The sequence below is a fragment of the Elephas maximus genome, chromosome 4 (genome assembly GCF_024166365.1).
Source record: "Elephas maximus indicus isolate mEleMax1 chromosome 4, mEleMax1 primary haplotype, whole genome shotgun sequence".
In the NCBI taxonomy this organism is placed as follows: Eukaryota; Metazoa; Chordata; class Mammalia; order Proboscidea; family Elephantidae; genus Elephas; species Elephas maximus.
In genome coordinates, this window is record NC_064822.1 from 162528628 (window position 1) to 162548859 (window position 20232).

At 41.1% G+C, this 20232-nt stretch overlaps 1 long non-coding RNA gene across 1 annotated transcript in view; it reads left to right on the forward strand.

The window, feature by feature from the left end:
* The first annotated feature begins 15061 nt into the window (after nucleotides 1–15061).
* LOC126075909 (uncharacterized) overlaps nucleotides 15062–20232 on the forward strand; it is a 267435-nt gene continuing 262264 nt past the window's right edge. The window contains exon 1 of the long non-coding RNA XR_007517351.1: nucleotides 15062–15109. This is a non-coding gene — a long non-coding RNA (uncharacterized LOC126075909). The remainder of the gene's footprint in view (nucleotides 15110–20232) is intronic.

Below are 20232 nucleotides of genomic sequence, written 5' to 3' on the forward strand. Positions count from 1 at the left end.
GAATCACTTCTTTGCTTTTATTATCTATAAATTGACCATATCAGTCATAGCAACGAGTTCTTTGATCCTGGGTCATCAACTCCCTATTATAAAATGATTCACATGGGGAGACAGAGACTCAAATTGCACAGGCGAGGAACACGCTGCAGCAAAAAACAGGCTTTCAACTGTTTTATGTGCAATTGTGTGCTTTGCAGTAGATGTGCTCTTCTGTTTGTTCCTTTACGGCTGCGTTTTGATCCTTAAAGCTGCTGTGTTTCAGCACCTGTTTTTTTCATCATCTGAAAACAACTCATTCATTAATAGCCAACAGTTTCCAGAAGGTGCTAAGAGTAAGAGCCTGAGCAACAACAACAACAAAAAAGTTACATATCCTTCTGTCAGGTAGAACATATCAGGTCAAAGCATTCTCTTGGAGTTGGCTAGAAAGATGTTTAAATTTTGTTCTAACCAGCATATTCTGTCAATTGTCCCTTTAAATATCTAAGTCGTTTTGGTGAACACAAAAAAACCTCTGACAGGAGGCAGGGCCAAGATGGCTCACTAGATAGACGCTACCTCAGATCCCTCTTGCAACAAAGACTTGGAAAAACAAGTGAATCGATCACATACATGACAATCTACGAACCCTGACCATCAAACACAGATCTGAAGAGTTGACCTGAGTGGCAGGTAAGCGAAAAGCTGTGCCCTGAACCAGCGACCACTTCTGGAACCCGTGACCCACATCACAGCCTTGAGCCCTCACGGTGCCCTGGTGCCGAGTGGTGGGGCTGATAGCGGCTTGCTGAGGCGGGGCAGGCACGGGACACAGCCCTAACCCCTAGCCCCCTGGGGTAACCTCCATAGAGACTCAGCCAGCGCAAGCAGGCTGCACACTAACAGGGCTAACGAGAGAACGAACGAGCAACCACGGGGAAGCAGCGACTGTTTTCAGAGCCTGGGGCCAGCGTCCCAGTCAGAAAACCTTGGCACTGGGTTTTGGACTGGGCGCAGGGGAGCTGAGCACAGCATCCTGAGACAGCGCAAACATGGGATGCAGCCCTAACCCCCTGAAGTGAACTTGGGGGAAGCCCAGCCAGTGCACGCAGGCAGTGCAGCGACGTGGCTGACAGGAGGAGAAGTCACCGGGAGGCAGTGACTGGTTTTGGAGCCGGGAGTGCGGCATCCCAGCCGGGGAACCGTGGAGCTGGGCTTTGGATTGGGAGCAGAGGAACTGACCATGACTTCTGAGACATCACATGCACAGGACGCGGACCTGACCCCCGGGGGCAATCTTGACCCAGCCAACGCACACAGGCTACCCACCCCTCGGGAATCTCAGATAAAACAGTCCTCACCAAGCAAGATAAGTAACTTTGTCTATATTCCTGGGTGCTACTCTCTTCTATCTATCTGATCCCTCCCCTCCCCTTCCCAGGAAGCTTCACTAACATTGGAATTTCCTGGGCCAGAGAGTGAAGTGCTCTGCGTTGTTTTGTTTTGTTTGTTTGTTTTGTCTTTTCCTAACCCATTCTCCTGGCCTGAGAGAAGCAGCTACAACAAACCCAGGGACCAAGAATCCTTCCCTGGCTTCCCGAAATTGGACTAAATATACAGAACCAGCTCCAGCCAAGCATATAAGATCCACAGTCTTGGGCTTTCATCCCTACAGGGAACAAGGTGGCTATTATAATGCAAAGGCAATTCTGATAGTGATCTGACTGTAATTGTTTTAGCGGATTACTGGAAAGACAAGTTTCCCAGGTCTGATATCTCTACCTATTAAACAGAGCCCTCACTGACCCAGAACAGGGAACTGAGGGCTGAAGCTCCCCCCAGACCACCTAACCTCCTGCCATAGGGGTCTGAGGATAGTGACATTTACCAATCTGTAGAGGTACATGCATTGGGTGCCTAAGGTACAGCTGCAAAGCCCACCCACCAAAGTGCTTTAGGAATAGAGACACACCTACCTCACTGGCACTCAGGGGAAGCCTGTCAGCATCCTGCCCCCCCTGGAATGTGACGCCCTCCTGCTACTAGAACCTGGTGCACACAACTATCACCACTAGTCCTCTAAGCAAATAGGTGACAGTCTACTCCACACACTTGGTGACTCAAAATCAGATTCTACTCAAGAATAGTGAATGGACTCTTAGGCTTATATTTCTGGTAACGGCCCGAAACAGCTGGTAAGAGGACATAAGTGATTCAAAGGCTACAACAATCAAGACAGCACAATCTAGTAGCCCATCTACGTATATTGAAAGAAAACAAAACAAGATAAGACTCAGTGAGCAAATATAAAATAAATCATTACAATATCTTATAGATGTTTCGGAGACAGCAGTCGATATCAAACCATGATTGCTTCTACAACTCCCCTAATTAAAGAATCAAGATCTTTCCCAAATGAAGATACAATCCTGGAATTGCCAGATGCAGAATATAAAAAACTAATTTACAGAATGCTTCAAGACATCAGGGATGACCTAAAAAATGAAATAAGGCAATCTACAGAAAAAGCCAAGGAACACACTGATAAAGAAGTTGAAGAAATCAAAAAGATTATTCAAGAACATAGTGGAAAAACTAATGAGCTACAAGAATCCATAGAGAGACAGCATTCAGAAATCCAAAAGATTAACAGTAAAATTACAGAATTAGACAACTCAGTAGGAAGTCAGAGGAGCAGAATCGAGGAATTGGAATGCAGAGTGGGGGAGTTGGAGGATAAAGCAATTGACACCGATTATAAAAAAGAAGAAAAATCAGATAAAAGAATTAAAAAAAATGAAGAAACCCTAAGAATCATGTGGGACCCTAACAGGAAGAATAACTTGCGTGTGATTGGAGTTCCAGGACAAGGAGAGATAACAGAAAATACAGAGAGAATAGTTGAAGATCTGTTGGCAGAAAACTTCCCTGACATCAGGAAGACAAAAGGATCTCTATCCAAGATGTTCATTGAACCCCATATAAGACTGATCCAAAAGAAAATCACCAAGACATATTATCATCAAACTTGCCAAAACCAAAGATAAAGAGAAAATTTTAAAAGCATCTAGGGATAAAAGAAAGGTCTCCTACAAAGGAGAATCAATAAGAATAAGCTCAGACTAGTCAGCAGAAACCATGCAGTCAAGAAGGCAATGGGATGACATATATAGAGCACTGAAGGAGAAAAACTGCCAGCCAAGGATCATTTATCCAGCAAAACTCTCCCTCAAATATGAAGGTGAAATTAAAACATTTACAGATAAACATGAGCTTAGAGAATTTGCAAAAAGCAAACCAAAGCTACAAGAAATACTAAAAGAAACTGGTCAGAAAATCAAAAGCATCAGATAACAACACAACACAAGGTCACAGAACAGAATATCCTGATATCAACTCAAATAAGGAAATCACAAAAACAAATTAAGATTAATTTTAAAAAGAAAAAAATGCTCAAAACAGGGAATCACTGAAGTCATTATGTAAAAGATCACAATAATCAAAAAGAGGGACTAAATACAGGAGGCATAGAACTGCCATATGGAGAGGAAAACAAGGCGATATAGGATGATACAAGTTAGGTTTTTACTTAGAAAAATAGGGGTAAATATTAAGGTAACCACAAAGAGGTATAACAATTCCATATCTCAAAATAAAAACCAAGAAAAACATACAACTCAGCAAACATAAATTCGACTACTATGAAAATGAGGAACACACAATTTAAAAAGAAAAACATCTCAGCACAAAAAAGTGGAAAAATGAAATTGTCAACGACACACACAAAAAGACTTCAAAATGACAGCACTAAACACATAAAACACATACTTATCTATAATTACACTGAATGTAAATGGACTAAATGCACCAATAAAGAGACAGAGAGTCTCAGACTGGATAAAGAAACACGATCCATCTATATGCTGCCTACCAGAGACACACCTTAGACTTAGAGACACAAAGAAAAACTCAAAGGATGGAAAAAATATATCCAACAAACAACAATCAAAAAAGAGCAGGAGTAGCAATATTAATTTCTGACAGAATAGACTTCAAAGTTAAATCCACCACAAAGGATAAAGAAGGACACTACATAATGATTAAAGGGACAATTGATCAGGAAGACCTAACCATATTAAATATTTATGCACCCAATGACAGGGCTGCAAGATACATAAAACAAACTTTAACAGAACTGAAAAGTGAGACGGACACCTCCACAATTATGGTAGGAGACTTCAACACACCACTTTCGGAGAAGGATAGGACTTCCAGTAAGAAGCTCAATAGAGACACGGAAGACCTAATTACAACAATCAACCAACTTGACCTCGTAGACCTATATAGAACACTCCACCCAACAGCTGCAAAGTATACCCTTTTTTTCCAGTGCACATGGAACATTCTCTAGAATAGATCACATATTAGGTCATAAAATAAACCTTTGCAGAATCCAAAACATCGAAATATTACAAAGCATCTCCTCAGACCACAAGGCCATAAAAGTGGAAATCAATAACAGAAAAATCAGGGAAAAGAAATGAAATACTTGGAAACTGAACAATACCCTGCTCAAAAAAGACTGGGTTATAGAAGACATTAAGGAGGGAATAAAGAAATTCATAGAATGCAACAAGAATGAAAACACTTCCTATCAAAACCTCTGGGACACAGCAAAAGCAGTGCTCAGAGGTCAATTTATATCGATAAATGCACATATACAAAAAGAGCCAAAATCAGAGAACTGTCCCTACAACTTCAACAAATAGAAAGCGAGCAAGAAAGAATCCATCAGGCACCAGAAGAAAACAAATAATAAAAATTAGAGCTGAACAGAAAAACAACTCAAACAAGTAACAAAGCCAAAAGCTGGTTCTTTGAAAAAAAATAACAAAATTGATAAACCATTGGCCAGGCTGACTAAAGAAATACAGGAAAGGAAACAAATAACCCGAATAAGAGACGAGATGGGCCATATCACAACAGTCTCAACTGAAATTAAAAGAATCATATAAGATTATTACAAAAAATTGTACTCTTACAAATTTGCAAACCTAGAAGAAATGGATGAATTTCTAGAAAAACACTATCTACCTAAACTAACACAATCAGAAGTAGAACAACTAAATAGACCCATAACAAAAAAAGAGATTGAAAAGGTAATCAAAAAACTCCCAACAAAAAAAAGCCCTGACCCGGACGGCTTCACTGCAGAGTTCTACCAAACTTTCAGAGAAGAGTTAACACCACTACTACTAAAGGTATTTCAAAGCACAGAAAATGATGGAATACTACCTAACTCATTCTATGAAGCCACCATATCCCTGATACCAAAACCAGGTAAAGACACCACAAAAAAAGAAAATTACAGACCTATATCCCTCATGAACATAGATGTAAAAATCCTCAACAAAATTTTAGCCAATAGAATTCAACACCATATCAAAAAAATAATCCACCACGACCAAGTGGGATTTATACCAGGTACCCAAGGCTGGTTTAATATTAGAAAAACCATTAATGTAATCCACCATATAAATAAAACAAAAGACAAAAACCACATGATCTTATCAATTGATGCAGAAAAGGCATTTGATAAAGTCCAACACCCATTCATGATAAAAACTCTCAGCAAAATAGGAACTGAAGGAAAATTCCTCAACATAATAAAGGGCATCTATACAAAGGCAACAGCCAACATTATTCTAAATGGAGAGAGCCTGAAAGCATTTCCCTTGAGAATGGGAACCAGACAAGGATGCCCTTTATCACCGCTCTTATTCAACATTGTGCTAAAGGTCCTAGCCAGAGCAGTTAGGATAGACAAAGAAATAAACGGCTTCCGGATTGGCAAGGAAGAAGTAAAATTATCTCTATTTGCAGATGACATGATCTTACACACAGAAAACCCTAAGGAATCCTCCAGAAAACTACTGAAACTAATAGAAGAGTTTGGCAGACTCTCAGGTTACAAGATAAACATACAAAAATCACGTGGATTCCTCTACATCAACAAAAAGAACATCGAAGAGGAAATAACCAAATCAATACCATTCACAGTAGCCCCCAAGAAAATAAAATGCTTAGGAATAAATCTTACCAAAGATGTAAAAGACCTATACAAACAAAACTATAAAGTAGTAGTACAAGAAACTAAAAGGGACCTACATAAGTGGAAAAACATACCTTGCTCATGGATAGGAAGACTTAACATAGTAAAAACGTCTCTTCTACCAAAAGCCATCTATACATACAATGCACTTCTGATCCAAACTCCAACGACATTTTTTAAAGTGATGGAGAAACAAACGACCAACTTCATATGGAAGGGAAAGAAGCCCGGATAAGTAAAGCATCACTGATTAAGAAGAAGAAAGTGGGAGGCCTCACTCTACCTGATTTTAGAACCTATTACACAGCCACAGTAGTCAAAACAGCCTGGTACTGGTACAACAACAGGCACATAGACCAATGGAACAGAATTGAGAACCCAGCTATAAATCCATCCACATATGAACAGCTGATATTTGACAAAGGCCCAGTGGCAGTTAATTGGGGAAAAGATAGTCTTTGTTAACAAATGGTGCTGGCATAACTGGATATCCATCTGCAAAAAAATGAAACAGGACCCATACCTCACACCATGCACAAAACCCAACTCCAAGTGGATCAAAGACCTAAACATAAAGACTAAAACGATAAAGATCATGGAAGAAAAAATAGGGACAATCTTAGGAGCCCTAATACAAGGCATAAACAGAATACAAAACATTACTAAAAATGACGAAGAGAAACCAGATAACTGGGAGCTCCTAAAAATCGAACACCTATGCTCATCTAAAGACTTCACCAAAAGAGTAAAAAGACCACCTGCAGATTGGGAAAAAATTTTCAGCTATGACATCTCTGACCAGTGCCTGATCTCTAAAATCTATATGATTCTGTTAAAGCTCAACCACAAAAAGATAAACAACCCAATCAAAAAGTGGGCAAAGGATATGAACATGCACTTCACTAAAGAAGATATTCAGGCAGCTAACAGACACAAGAGAAAATGCTCTTGATCATTAGCCATTAGAGAAATGCAAATCAAAACTACCATGAGATTCCATCTCACTCCAACAAGGCTGGCATTAATCCAAAAAACACAAAATAATAAATGTTGGAGGGGCTGCGGAGAGATCGGAACTCATATACTGCTGGTGGCAATGTAAAATGGTACAACCACTTTGGAAATCTTAAAAACTTAGAACTACCGTACAACCCAGAAATCCCACTCCTTGGAATATACCCTAGGGAAATAAGAGCCTTTACACGAACAGATATATGCACACCCATGTTTATTGCAGCACTGTTTACGATAGCAAAAAGCTGGAAGCAACCAAGGTGTCCATCAGTGAATGAATGGTTAAATAAATTATGGTACATTCACACAATGGAATACTACGCATCGATAAAGAACAGTGACGAATCTGTGAAACATTTCATAACATGGAGGAACCTGGAAGGCATTATGCTGAGTGAAATTAGTCAGAAGCAAAAGGACAAATACTGTATAAGACCACTATTATAAGTTCTTTAGAAATAGTATAAACTGAGAAGAACACATTCTTTTGTGGTTACGAGAGGGGGGAGGAAGAGAGGGTGGGAGAGGGTTATTTATGGATTAGTTAGTAGGTAAGAACTACTTTAGGTGAAGGGAAGAAGAATACTCAATACAGGGAAGGCCAGCTCAACTGGACTGGACCAAAAGCAAAGTTTCCGGGATAAAATGAATGCTTCAAAGGTCAGCGGAGCAAGGGCAGGGGTTTGGGGACTATGGCTTAAGGGGACTTCTAAGGCAATTGGCATAATAAACTCTATTATGAAAACATTCTGCATCCCACTTTGAACTGTGGCGTCTGGGGTCTTAAATGCTAACAAGCGATGCATCTATTGGTCTCAACCCACCTGGATCAAAAGAGAATGAAGAACACCAAGGTCACACAATAACTATAAGCCCGAGACAGAAAGGGCCACATGAACTAGAGACTTACATCATCCTGAGACCGGAAGAACTAGATGGTGCCCGGCCACAACGATGACTGCCCTGACAGGGAACACAACAGAGAACTCCTGAGGGAGCAGGAGAACAGTGGGATGCAGACCCCAAATTCTCATAAAAAGACCAGACTTAATGGTCTGACTGAGACTAGAAGAATCCCGGCAGTCATGGTCCCCAAACCTTCTGTTGGACCAGGACAGGAACCATTCCCTAAGACTGCTCATCAGACGTGGAAGGGACTGGACAATGGGTTGGAGAGAGATGCTGATGAAGAGTGAGCTACTTGTATCAGGTGGACACTCGAGACTCTATTGGCATCTCCTGTCTGGAGGGGAGATGGGTGGGTAGAGAAGGGTTAGAAACTGGCAAAACCATCACAAAAGGAGAGCCTGGAAGAAGGGAGAGGGCTGACTCATTATGGGGAGAGTAAATGAGAGTATGTAAATAAGGTGTATATAAGCTTATATGTGACAGACTGACTTGATGTGTAAACTTTCACTTAAAGCACAATAAAAATTATTTAAAAAAAAATGTGACAACAGGGACAATAATAACCAAGGCATCCTGACTAGTTTAGACTCTATATTAGTTTTCTATTTCTGTATAAAGAATTACCACAAACTTGGCAGCTTCAAAAAAAGACACATTTATTATATCACAATTTTTGTGGTCAGGAGCCCAAGCATGGCTCAGCTGGGTCCTCTGCTCAGGGTCTCACGAGGCTACAATGAAGGGGTGACCAGGCAGCATTCTCATCTGGAGGCTTGACTGGGGAAGAATCTGCTTCCAAAATCATTCAGGTTGTTGTAAAAATTAATTTCCTTGTGGTTGCCTGACTCAGGGCCTTGGATTTTTGCTTATGTTGGCTGGCGGCCACCTGCAGCTCCCTGCCACGTGGGCTTCTCCAACATGGCCGCTTACTTCATCCACACAAGCAGCATCTCTTGACTTAGGGAGGGCTCAGGCCCTCTTCTGAGAGCTTTCACCTGAGTAAATCAGGACTCCCCAGGATAATCTCCCTGTTCATTAGCTCAAAACCAACTGACTTGAGACCTTACATCTGCAAAGTCCCTTTACCTTTGTCAAATTCTATTGACTAGATGCAAGTCACAGGTCCCACTCATGCTCAGGTGGAGGGGGTTTTAAGGGCATGAATGCATTTTCAGCCTCATCAAGATACCCTCTGCCCAGGCCTTGTGTGCCAGACATTATGGACCACTTACTGCTCCCTGAACATGTCACCCTTTTTCTTGCCAATGTATCTTTACCTAAATGCATGTGTTTCAAACTGCCCCACCTCTCTTTCCCAATTTTACTCATCTTTCAAGAGTCAGCTGAACTATTTCTGTGTTGGAGCTTTGCTGACCTTTTCACACAAAGTTAGCCATGATCTTCTTTGTTCGCATAATTTGTAGAACTCAATTTTTATGTGGGGTTTTAGCTATTTGTTTATAGACCCATCTTTTAGACTGTCTCCCTGCTTCATTTGAATGTGGAATCACAGCTTACTCTTTTCTGTGTCTTCAAGTCCTGTATCTCCAGGACAGGATTGGCACATAGTGGGTACTCCATAAATTGAAATGGATGAGTAAAGAATGAGAATGGACTAGACTGATAACAAAATTATTTTGCTTTCAACCTAATTTTGTCATGATGGATGCTTTTGTCTTGTGATTCACAACAATATCATTAGTTTATCCAGGCACCATCCTACTCAGAGATTAAGCGTTTATCCATTCAATCATTTTATTTATTTGATTTGTCATGCGACTAGATATCCACAAGTTTTTATCTGAAATCCTTGGGGCCTTGGAATTTCCACATTTATTTTTTCGATTTAATAAGGATAAGACTTTCCATACCTAATAGAACATGACACTTCTGGCAGAGTCCTATGCCTACCTTTGAACCAATCACTGAGGTTAGGGAAATGAATCGTGCTGATTGGCTTAGATCTGGGCCATGTGATCCACCCCGGATTAGGGGAGTGGTGCCTACTCCAAGCACATGAACGAGCAGGTGTGGCTTTCTCAAATAAAAATGGGAAGCTGTTGCCAGAGGAAATGTGCATGGGTCTGAGTGGCAAACAACGAATGTCTATCCCAGAAATTTACCCTGGATTTTCTCTGCAGTTAAAATTCTGATGGAATATAGTAGATTAATCTCAATGTCTTCATCTTTTATAGCTTTTCTGTTGATCAAAACCCTATCGGGCAGCTCTACTCTGCCCTCTAGCATCACTATGAGTCGGAATCGACTCAACAGCAATGGGTTTGGTTTTCTTTTTTGCTGATCAAAAACATGAACAAAGCATTTTTACTCATTGATGCATGACAAAATATATGAGCCTGCAAGCCTAAAATCAAATTTCACTCTGAACTAAACTCATTATTCATCTGTAATCATCAGGAACTTGCAATGACTTTAACCACAATGTGGTGAGCCTTAAGGCTTTGGACAATATCTTTAGAGAGAAAATATTTAAAATTGATGCCCGCATTGTCTTTTTAGTACAGAACTGATAATTCTAAGCTCTCTATCTGGAAATGTTGTTAGTATTATTTTACTTTGTCACGGAAAAGCAATTTTGCATGAGAGTTAAGAGTATAGGTCTGGAGCCAGACTGGCTTGGTTTGAATCCTGCTTCTACCACTCGCTTTGAGGGTTGATCTCCAGATCTTAGTTCCCTCCTGTGTAAAGAGTATAAATGATGGCACCTACCTTATTGGGTTGTTATGAGGAGCACATGAATTAATACACATAAAGTACTTAGGATGGAGCCTGACACATAGTCAAGTGCACTATAAATGTTAGCTATTATTGTTACATAGGGTAACACTAACTCTGAAATTCACCATAGTAAAGCAAGACTTTTTATAGCACAAATATTAACATTTCTGTGTCCTTAACTAATATTGCTGCTGCCCTAGGTACATTTATCATGGATAACACCATTTGCCTTATTGGCAGGTTAAAGTTAAACAATAAACCAACCATAATTTTTTTCCAAAGCATTTATTTTGACACAAGATATTCCCCTCAGCATTGTAAACTTAGAAAGTGGAAATCCTTCCTGAACTGTTGGAAAATGAATCTAATTTCAAATCCCACACCAGATTCCTGTGTTTGTTGCTTTTCTTCCCCTAAAAGACAAAACTGGATGATTTTTCAGTGTCTATAAAATTAAAATCCGTATACAGCACAGTGTTTACCACCCACTTCTGTCCGTGGTCATGAATATCACAAATTCTTGAAATTACCCAAACATGAGATAAATGTCAGACCATTCTATAAATTGACTTTATGCAGCGTTTCTGAGCTGAGCCTTCTGACATTCACACCAACGTTTCCATAGTAACTAATGTGTTCAGAAGGGGGAATGCAGCAAGAGATGAAAAACAAAGGAAACGATCCAAATAAAAGAGATGCATAAGTAAGGGAGAGTAGAAGGTTCTATAAACTTTGAACTATTGCCTCTTTCAGGAGACTGGTGATCTTGTTCATGTGGGAGGCTTTCCCTACTTCTTGAGTGACTCAGGGGTCCTACAGGAATCATTCCCAAAGCTTACCATTTGGCACCCAATTACACTGGGACAATAACCCATTAATATCAAATTGGACTATCCTCCCCCCTTTCATTTTAAAACTTAATTTTTTCTATTTTGAGGTCCCTTAGTTGCGTGGTAACAGGGAAGTAATTTGTGTCTGTCACTGAACTATCAAAAAAAAAAATGCAGTAGCATGTAAATTTAGAGAATACTTAGAAACCAGGGTAGGGGAACATGGGCGTTAGTGATTATCACAGTTGTTTGCAAACATTGATTGAAGTGAAGAATGCCAGAGTGCTATTAAATACAGGTTCTGTTTTCAAATCTTATTAAATAGTGCCCTATCAGTTGCACGTAGAAGTAGGTTTCTTAGTGATCATTTATCTTCTTGAGATGTCTGGAGCACCGCACTTTTTTCTTGCCAAAACCACACGTAAACAAACCTACTTCTGTGAAAATGTGTTTAATCCCCATGTTGTTGGTAGGCTAGGTCAGGTAAATGGCTAGAGATAAGTGTTTTTTTTCTTAACCTTTTTTGAAGGGGTATCTACTCTGTCCTGTAGGGTCGCTATGAGTCAGAATTAACTCGACGGCAATGGGTTTGGCTTGGTTTTGGATATACCAATGGCAGCTAGCTCAGGGGAATAGGGCACCTGTGGTAGGAGCCCTGGTAGAGCAGTGGTTAAGCACTCATCTGCTAACCAAAAGGTTGTTGGTTCAAACCCACCAGCTGCTCCTCGGGAGAAAGGTGTGACAGTCTGGTTCTATAAAGATTTACAGCCTCAGAAACCCTATGGGGCAGTTCTACTCTGTCCTATAGGGTTGCTGTGAGTTGAAATTGACTAGACAGCAGTGGGTTTGGTGGTGGGTGCTGGACACCCAGTAGATGCTTTGAGGAACAGCAACTCTCCTTCTCCAAGCTGCTTCCTCAATGGAGATTTATTTATTTATTTTTCCAACTATTTTACTTCGGTTACACAGGTACGGTGTTAGGCACTTGGTCTATATTATATCACCCAGTACTTACAATAACTCTGGGAGAAATCTTAATAATTTCATTTTAGAGATGCAGAAACAGAAAATCACAGAGTAGACAGAGGGTTACAAGATGAGGAAGTACAGAGCTGGGCTTGTCTCCCCAGTCCTTCTGCTCTTAATTGCTACCCTGCTGCCATGCCAGAGGCACCATAGGGCAGGTGTCCATGGCTTTCATTCCCCGTAGCCCTCTGTAAATACATGCTATCCTCTGAGCTCCCATGTTGGCTCTTATTCCCACTCATGCAGATGGGTGGAGGAGGGGAATGAAAGGTTGGAGAGGGATAAGGATTTGAGACCAGATAGAAAGAGGGGCCCCTTGAGTCCTAGAAGCACCCTTGACCTTTAGACATTAGTTATTTCTAGGTAGAAATCTGACCACTGTAAATTGGCCCATTCCTATAGCTTTATACTTCCTTGGTTTATTTTCTTCTGTGGTAGACAGAATTCTAAAATGGACAAGTTTTCCACTTCCTGGTATGCAAACCCTGTGCAATCCTCTCCACTGTGAATATGGTAGAATATCACTTTCAAGATTAGGTTCCTAATGAGTTGATTTCGAGTTCATTAAAAAAAAAAAAAAAAATCATGTACGTGGGCCTGACCGAATCAGGTGAGACCTTAGCAGAAATGTTGGACGTGTGAGAGGGCCTGTGGTGGGGACTACATGGAAAGGACCTGAGAATGGCCTCTAGGAGATGAGAGTGGTCCTTGCAAGATACTAGCAAGGCAATGGGGGCCTCAGTCCTATAAATGCAAGGAAATGAATTCTGCCAAAAACCTGAGGGAGTTTGGAAGCTGTATTTACATAGTGGAGCCTCTAGAAGAGGATGCAGCCAGTTGACACCTTGAGTTCACCCTTAAGAATCCTTGAGAAGAGGACCCAGCTAGTCTGTGATTGGATGCCTGATCCACTATTAGAAGCTGTTAGCTAATAAATGGGTGTTGTTTTAAGCTACTAAGTTTGCAGTACTTTGTTACAGAGCAATAGAAAACTAATACACCTAACTGAAATTCATTAAACGAAAACAAAACAAAAGACAGTCCCAGAGGGCCTAGGCAAAAAACAAACAAACAAACAAAAAATATCCCAGAAACAACAACAAGAAACTGACTCGGCCCCTATTCAGATGCAGTTTGAGGAGTTAAAAACTTAAAATACCTAATAGTAATCACCATAATAATAAAGGTTGTTGAGAAGAGTATTCCCATTTGTCCAGGATTTGTTTTTTTAAAAATGTAACTACCTTCAGGAATCTGTTATCTTCTCTGATAAATTCTTCTTCAGGATGAAATCCAGGAGAAAGTTTTTGGCCCCTGAAACCACTGGGAACTCCGAAATGTTAAGACAAAACTACTTACAGAAGGGGAAGGGGATAGCTAAGGCCCCAATACCAGCTGTAGCTTTTAATGACAAGGATCTGGGCAAGAGGGAGATCCCTGAGCAGGCCTCCCCCTCTTTTAGCCAGAAAGGCTCCATTTTCATTGGGAAAGCAGTCAGCGCCTCAGAGATTCAAGGCCGCTTTCCAGAAGAATGATTACCCTGGAGGTTCCATCCTAGCCCCAGCGGTATTTCCCTCATGGGTTGGTAGGGCTTTGCCCCTTCCCCGCCGTCCACTGTCCTACAGGGGACCAGGCCATGCGTTCATCAATCACTTCATTCATTCATTAAACTCTCATTGAGCTCATGTAAAGAAGGCTGTGCTCCGCTCTAGGGCAGCCAGGAATAAACCAGCCCTCTGTTCTACAGGAGGAGGGTGAAGTTGATGTAGACACAGGCACCTAATAACATTTAATAAACATGAACATTTCCCCATGGCTGAGCATGTGCTAGGAGCTGGGTTAAGTGGTTTACACCCAGGATCTCATTCATGCTACCTCAGATTTAATCCCACACCAGTAACATTCCAAAAGGGCAGAGGCTGGGTCTAATTTGAGTGCCCATGTATCCTTGTGCCTCCACAGTGCTTGGAACACGGCGGGACTCTCAAGACATATTTGTTGTGAATGAGTGAATGAATGATACATGGTCATGACTGACAACCATGGCTCACATACCAGTGTTATCCTTTTCCTTGTGCCTTTCCTCTTATCCATTTCCTTGGACAAGGAGCTTGAGGCTGAGAGAAGTGATGTACCTCGTCCCCTAAGGCTGAAGGCCAGGTCCCATTACCCAATAGCGTTCACCGTCCTTTTGCTGGCTCCACTCGGCGCTCCGCGGGGCACCAGGCCCGCGGGCTCGGCTAGCTGTTGGGACCTTGCCTGCGGCGTGCGAGGCTGCGGGCAGCGCGGCTCGGCGGCGGGCGCCCTCTATCGGCGCTCTGGTGGCGGAGCAGCGCCCCGTGAACGGAAGCGCAGGTGAGAGGACTCGAAGGCGGCGGCGGAAAGGGTAGGGGAGCGGGACTGGGGGAGGGGCCCTCGGAGTATCCTCGCGTCCCGACGTGCTTGATTTCACGTCTGGAGGGGCTGACCGCGTGCCCTCAGTGAGATCTGGAAGCCACCTGTGAGTTTTAGGGGAGTCGTCAGTTGAGACTTCATGTTCCACTTCAAGGAGCCAGAGGGGGGCGCACTTCGGGGGGTGGATAGGGGCGTGCCAAGGGCCAGGAGAAGTTGAGGAATTAATCGCCGGTGGTTGGGATCCTAGGCAGCGGAAGCTGGCACGGGAGGGGTTCAAGTAACTTTGGGTCCTTGACTTCCCTCTGGGAGGGTGAGGAAGTGGGGTGGGGGGATGGCGTTGCCTTTGGACCGTCAAGCAGAGCTATTAAGCAGTGTGGCTCAGATTAATTGAAAGCGGACACCTTCAAGAACTTTGTCCGTTCCAGTCACATCTGGTGACAGAGGCCCTGTCCTCACCGCGCACATTCCGCGCGCCAGGAACCTGTTAGCTTTAAGATAATTACATCCCACTGATAATTAAGTTTATTCTCCTACACTCCGACCGATAGTAATTACACTCTCTCCGTGCACCAGTCTGACTTAATTCTTTGTTTCTTTCCCACTTCTTTCTTTTAAAAAAAGACAACATTCACCCACGTCTGAGGCAAACTTTCAAAGATGTCTTCATCTCTTTTAAAGTGGTAGTTTTGTTCTGCTTTTAACTGCAAGTAAGGGACTACTTTTGGGTTTTTTCCAAGTTTTATTTTTTTCTCCCACCACCCCAATAATTATATCCTTCATTTATCTTTTTTTGCCTAATGAAATTCCCCACGTGCAAAGCCAACTTTATTAATTTCTGTTCTGAAACTGAGGAGAGGCACTTATTATCTCTTATTTTTCCCAGGGCAATAATGTATTCATCAGTTGGAGAAATTTAGCTCCGTTTACTGGGACTGTAGTATAAAGAAACTAGAAAGAAGAAAAATAGAAGAGAGGTGAGGAAGTATTCTGAAAAGATAGGACAAGTGCCATTTGCTGGCCTAGATGATTCGCGTGGTTCCGGGCGTGTTGGAAAGTATGATATGAAGAGGCTAGGTCGTCCGCTCGCATGCAGTTCACCGAAAGGAGTTTTGAGGATATTTGTTTTGGAACTACCGTTCTTTCTTTTCATAATATTCAGCATGCTCCTAACCATTGTATTCCAGATATTGAACACAAGTTTTTAATCCCTTCTACCAAAATGTTTTGCATCCATTTGAACAGTTCTAAATTGAAATTCTAAATTAGTATTCATTGAAAACTGGTTTGACAAAAAGAAAGGAACATGAATGAAACCTTTTAAGCCTTCTTTGCATTTCCAAGTCCGTGTTCAATTCTTTAGACAAGTCCTTGTTACCTTATTCAGTTCCCAAGTGCCACCTCCAGAGGGCACAGCTGTCTCAAAAAAACTTTCTTTTTAAGTTCCTTCAGTTTTGCTCAAGCTCTTGTTTTTAGTAAGGGGCTCTATAGTCTGTTACAGTATTTCTGGAATTTGAACTTGAAAGATTTTTACCTAATATATTTTAATATTCATTTAGATGTTATGGTAGTCCATTATTTTTGGTGATTTTTTAACAAAATATTTAAAGTTCTTAAAAATGAGGGATTAAACTCACTTGTTAAATTGCTCCTGACATGAAAATCTCACCAATTCTCTCCGGTTTTAATAACTCCAGATAGGTTCAAGTGCACCTTTTAATTTCCTAAACTTATTTAAAAGTTTATTTGCTACAGCTTTGATTTTTGTATTCTGAAGAGATTGCACTCCAGACCGTGGGTCTCCTAAAACAAAAAAGCATGAAATGTGCTGTATCTTCCACAAAATATTACTTTGGATTTAGTGTTCAGTGTATTCTTGTAGAGTATGGTATTACCTTGGGAGTAAATGCTTTGGAAGCTTTTACTCCTGAAGCTAACACAAAACAACTGAGGGATTTATTTTTGCAACATCAAAATTTATGGTGACTTTTTATTTAAAAATGCTTCTATTCATCTGCAGAGGAGGGGAAGTTGACATGCATTTGCTCTGAAAAGAAAGGCGTTATTTTCTTCCACAATGTACATAAAACAATTCACTCTCTGCTTCCTTTGTCTCAGCCATCTCTGTGGTGTTCAGTATGAAATTGAATCGTGTAAGGCTAAAATGTAAGAAGGAGAACTAAGGACTCATGCAAACGATTTACATATATTTCTTTTTGGTGTTTTTTCTTTCAGGCTTTCACTTGCTGCTTGCTCACTTTGGACTATTTTTCTTTTCCCGTTATTATCATTATTATTATTTTTTTGCCAGTTAACATTACACACAAAGAAGTTGGCAACGAGGTGTGAAAAGGATTGTTTGTGTTTAAAACTGCTTAACGTCTGCTTATAAGAAAACTCTTTTTTATGTTTTGGAAGTTTTTTTCCATGTTGGCATGAAACATTTTGGAAACTAATATAGGTGTTGAAAATGTTTAACATTTATATTTGCTGCTTATAAAATGGAACGGATATAGAACAGCCACGAACCAGTGTGTGCTGTAAGAAAGTATGATTAGAAAACAGTGTTAGCTGAACATGTAGTAGAGTCAAGAGGGACCTGGATGAAATATCCCTGAAGTCCAGTTAAGCCATGGATGAGCCGTTCAGGGCTAATGTGTGTGGCACAGAAGTATAATTAGCAAATCCATGAATTATCTCTCTTCTATTTCAATTGAAAAAGCTAAATGTTAGTTTAACAATTTATTCCTTGCCCTTGTGTATTAATGTTGCCCTGGTGAGGCAGTGAAGGATCTTTGATGGCAGAAGACCACATCTGATACTTTTTTTTTTCCTGTCCCATCATAGTAACTAGCCCAGCATTAGCCCAAAGAGGCCTTCAGCAAATAGTTGCCAATTAATTGTAAGCCTGTGGAGTTGTTGACCAAGATCTCCTTCTTGTCAGAATGGAAGACTCTTGAAATTTTAAAGCACTTCACTTGAGGCATCCAAAGTGCTTTTCGCCATTGTGTCTCCATGAGGCTCATGACACTGTTAGCGTTTCCTTAGGTCAAGAATATACTACTGTAATCTGAGAGGTGGCTGGAAAGAATTTATCATATGTATTTGGGATTTTGGGGTGTTGTCATTCTTATGAATTAGTAAATTACAGGCTGGATACTTTAGTGGAAAGGATGCAAATGAATGTGAAGTTAGATAGAATAATTCAGAATGGAAGGATCAGGAAACCAAATGCTTTAGCAGAACAAAGATGACTAAAGAAAAATATGCGCTCCCCTGTACTATCCCTCCTCATTCATATACCAGAGAGCTCCACTTCTTCGTCTGTAAATGTTAACTGTTCCATACGAGTTTCTGTACCATTAAAGTTATTCATTGCTGTTGAGTTGGTACTGACTCATGGCGACCCTATGCACGATGGAACAAAATGCTGCCTGGTCCTGTGTCATCCCCTTGATTGGTTGCAGATCACACCATTGTGATCCATAGAGTTTTCATTGGCCGATTCTTTGGAAGTAGATCTCTAAGCCTTCCTTTCTGAGTCTGGAAGCTCGGCTGAAACCTGTTCAGCATCATAGCAACGCACAGCCTCCACTGACAGATGAGTCCTGTCTGTATACTAGGTGCGTTAGCTGGCAATTGAACCTGGACCTCCTGCGTGAAAGATGAGAATTCTACCGCTGAACCACTGATTCCCTCCTGGGACTAGCACACGAGAGCCTTGTAAAGGAGTTATCTCCCTGTTGATAGATGTATTTAAGTGGAAGCTATCTGAGATGTGTCTGTGGGGCCTCCTGACCATGGAGGCAGTTTTTATTGGGTGACTTCTAAAGTCACCTGCCAATAAAAACGCTATGTGATTCTGGGTTGAACTCATTATACTTGTTAGAATGAAATACATTTTTATACATGATGGAGTATCATAGGAAATGTGAGATGAAGACCAACAAGCTAAAAGCATGACGTCTTGAAATTAAGGCTGTGCTATCTCCATGTAGGGTCCTATTCCTTGGTCAGTGCTGTTTGTTAGCCTAGGGACATGTATTCATTACGTGGGTAGTTCAGATTTTCTGTCTCTGACAGTTGACTATAGTTTGAAATGTTTATAATTCTAATGCAATTAGAAATGTCATTCAAAGAGCTAAAGTTATTTGCAAGATTTTAGAAGTAAATCCTTGAGTAAAATAAATGGACCTTTAGTGAGGGAATCATAACCAAATTTCAGCGTCTGGATGTTCTGTCAGCTTTGTTTGATGTGAGGTGTTACTTTCTGTAGCATTCTGTACGCGTGTGCACTCACTGTATGCCTTAGCTCAGGCTCTCTCCTGAAGTTTTCCTTCTCCCAGCTGCCACCGTAGTCTCTAAAGGTGATTCATTTATTAAAAAGGTCAGTAATCTAAATAGTTTCTATGTTCCCCTTCTTGTTATCAAGGCATCCCCTGGTTGCCTGTATATCACTCCAGATGAATGAATTCCTAGTCAGGGGCAGTGTCTAATTCTGTGTTGCAGATGGAGTGTAATGCCTTATTGATGTTCAATAAATGCATTCAAACAATAATACTATCACTTTCCTTGGTTATGTGTGGTGATTTTTAGTCCAGTATAGACATGGACTGACTTAATGCGATCAGAGCCTGGAAGCCAGGTCACTTTTGTTGTGTTTAATGTAAGTGACCTCCTGGTGGCACTGGAACAACACTTGTTCTGCACCGAAAGGCCACACGTTTGGCAGGCAGAAAAGATACACAGGACCCTATCTGTAAGTCACATTGTGTCTTTTCCAAGTCTGTTTGATTACATTTGCTCTGTGGTCAGGTTCCACAATTTATCTTCAGTCTCAGAGAGTGGTTTGGGGCTAGACGAATGTTCTGGTGTTTGTTAATTCTCAAGGTGACACTTTTAAGTCCCAATGTTTGATATTCCCCAGTCCTGATAAGAATGATTTTTGACTCTTTGTTCCGATAAGAAAAATCTAATTGTTTCCTGTCTTGCAGTTCATGCCAATAGCTTTTATTCACTCATGGTTTAGTAGGTATTTTCTCTTTCAAGCAGGCTAGAATAATGAGGAGTGGGGCGGCGGGGGGGGGGGGGGAGGCCCATCAGGATATTGTAATAACATAAGTAACAAACTAGTGGAATTGCATATACAGCACAATGCTTCTTTAAGGGGTTAGAGCAGATATCGGTAATGGTTATCACACTGCGGGACTGTTTTGCATGGTCCAGAGCTTT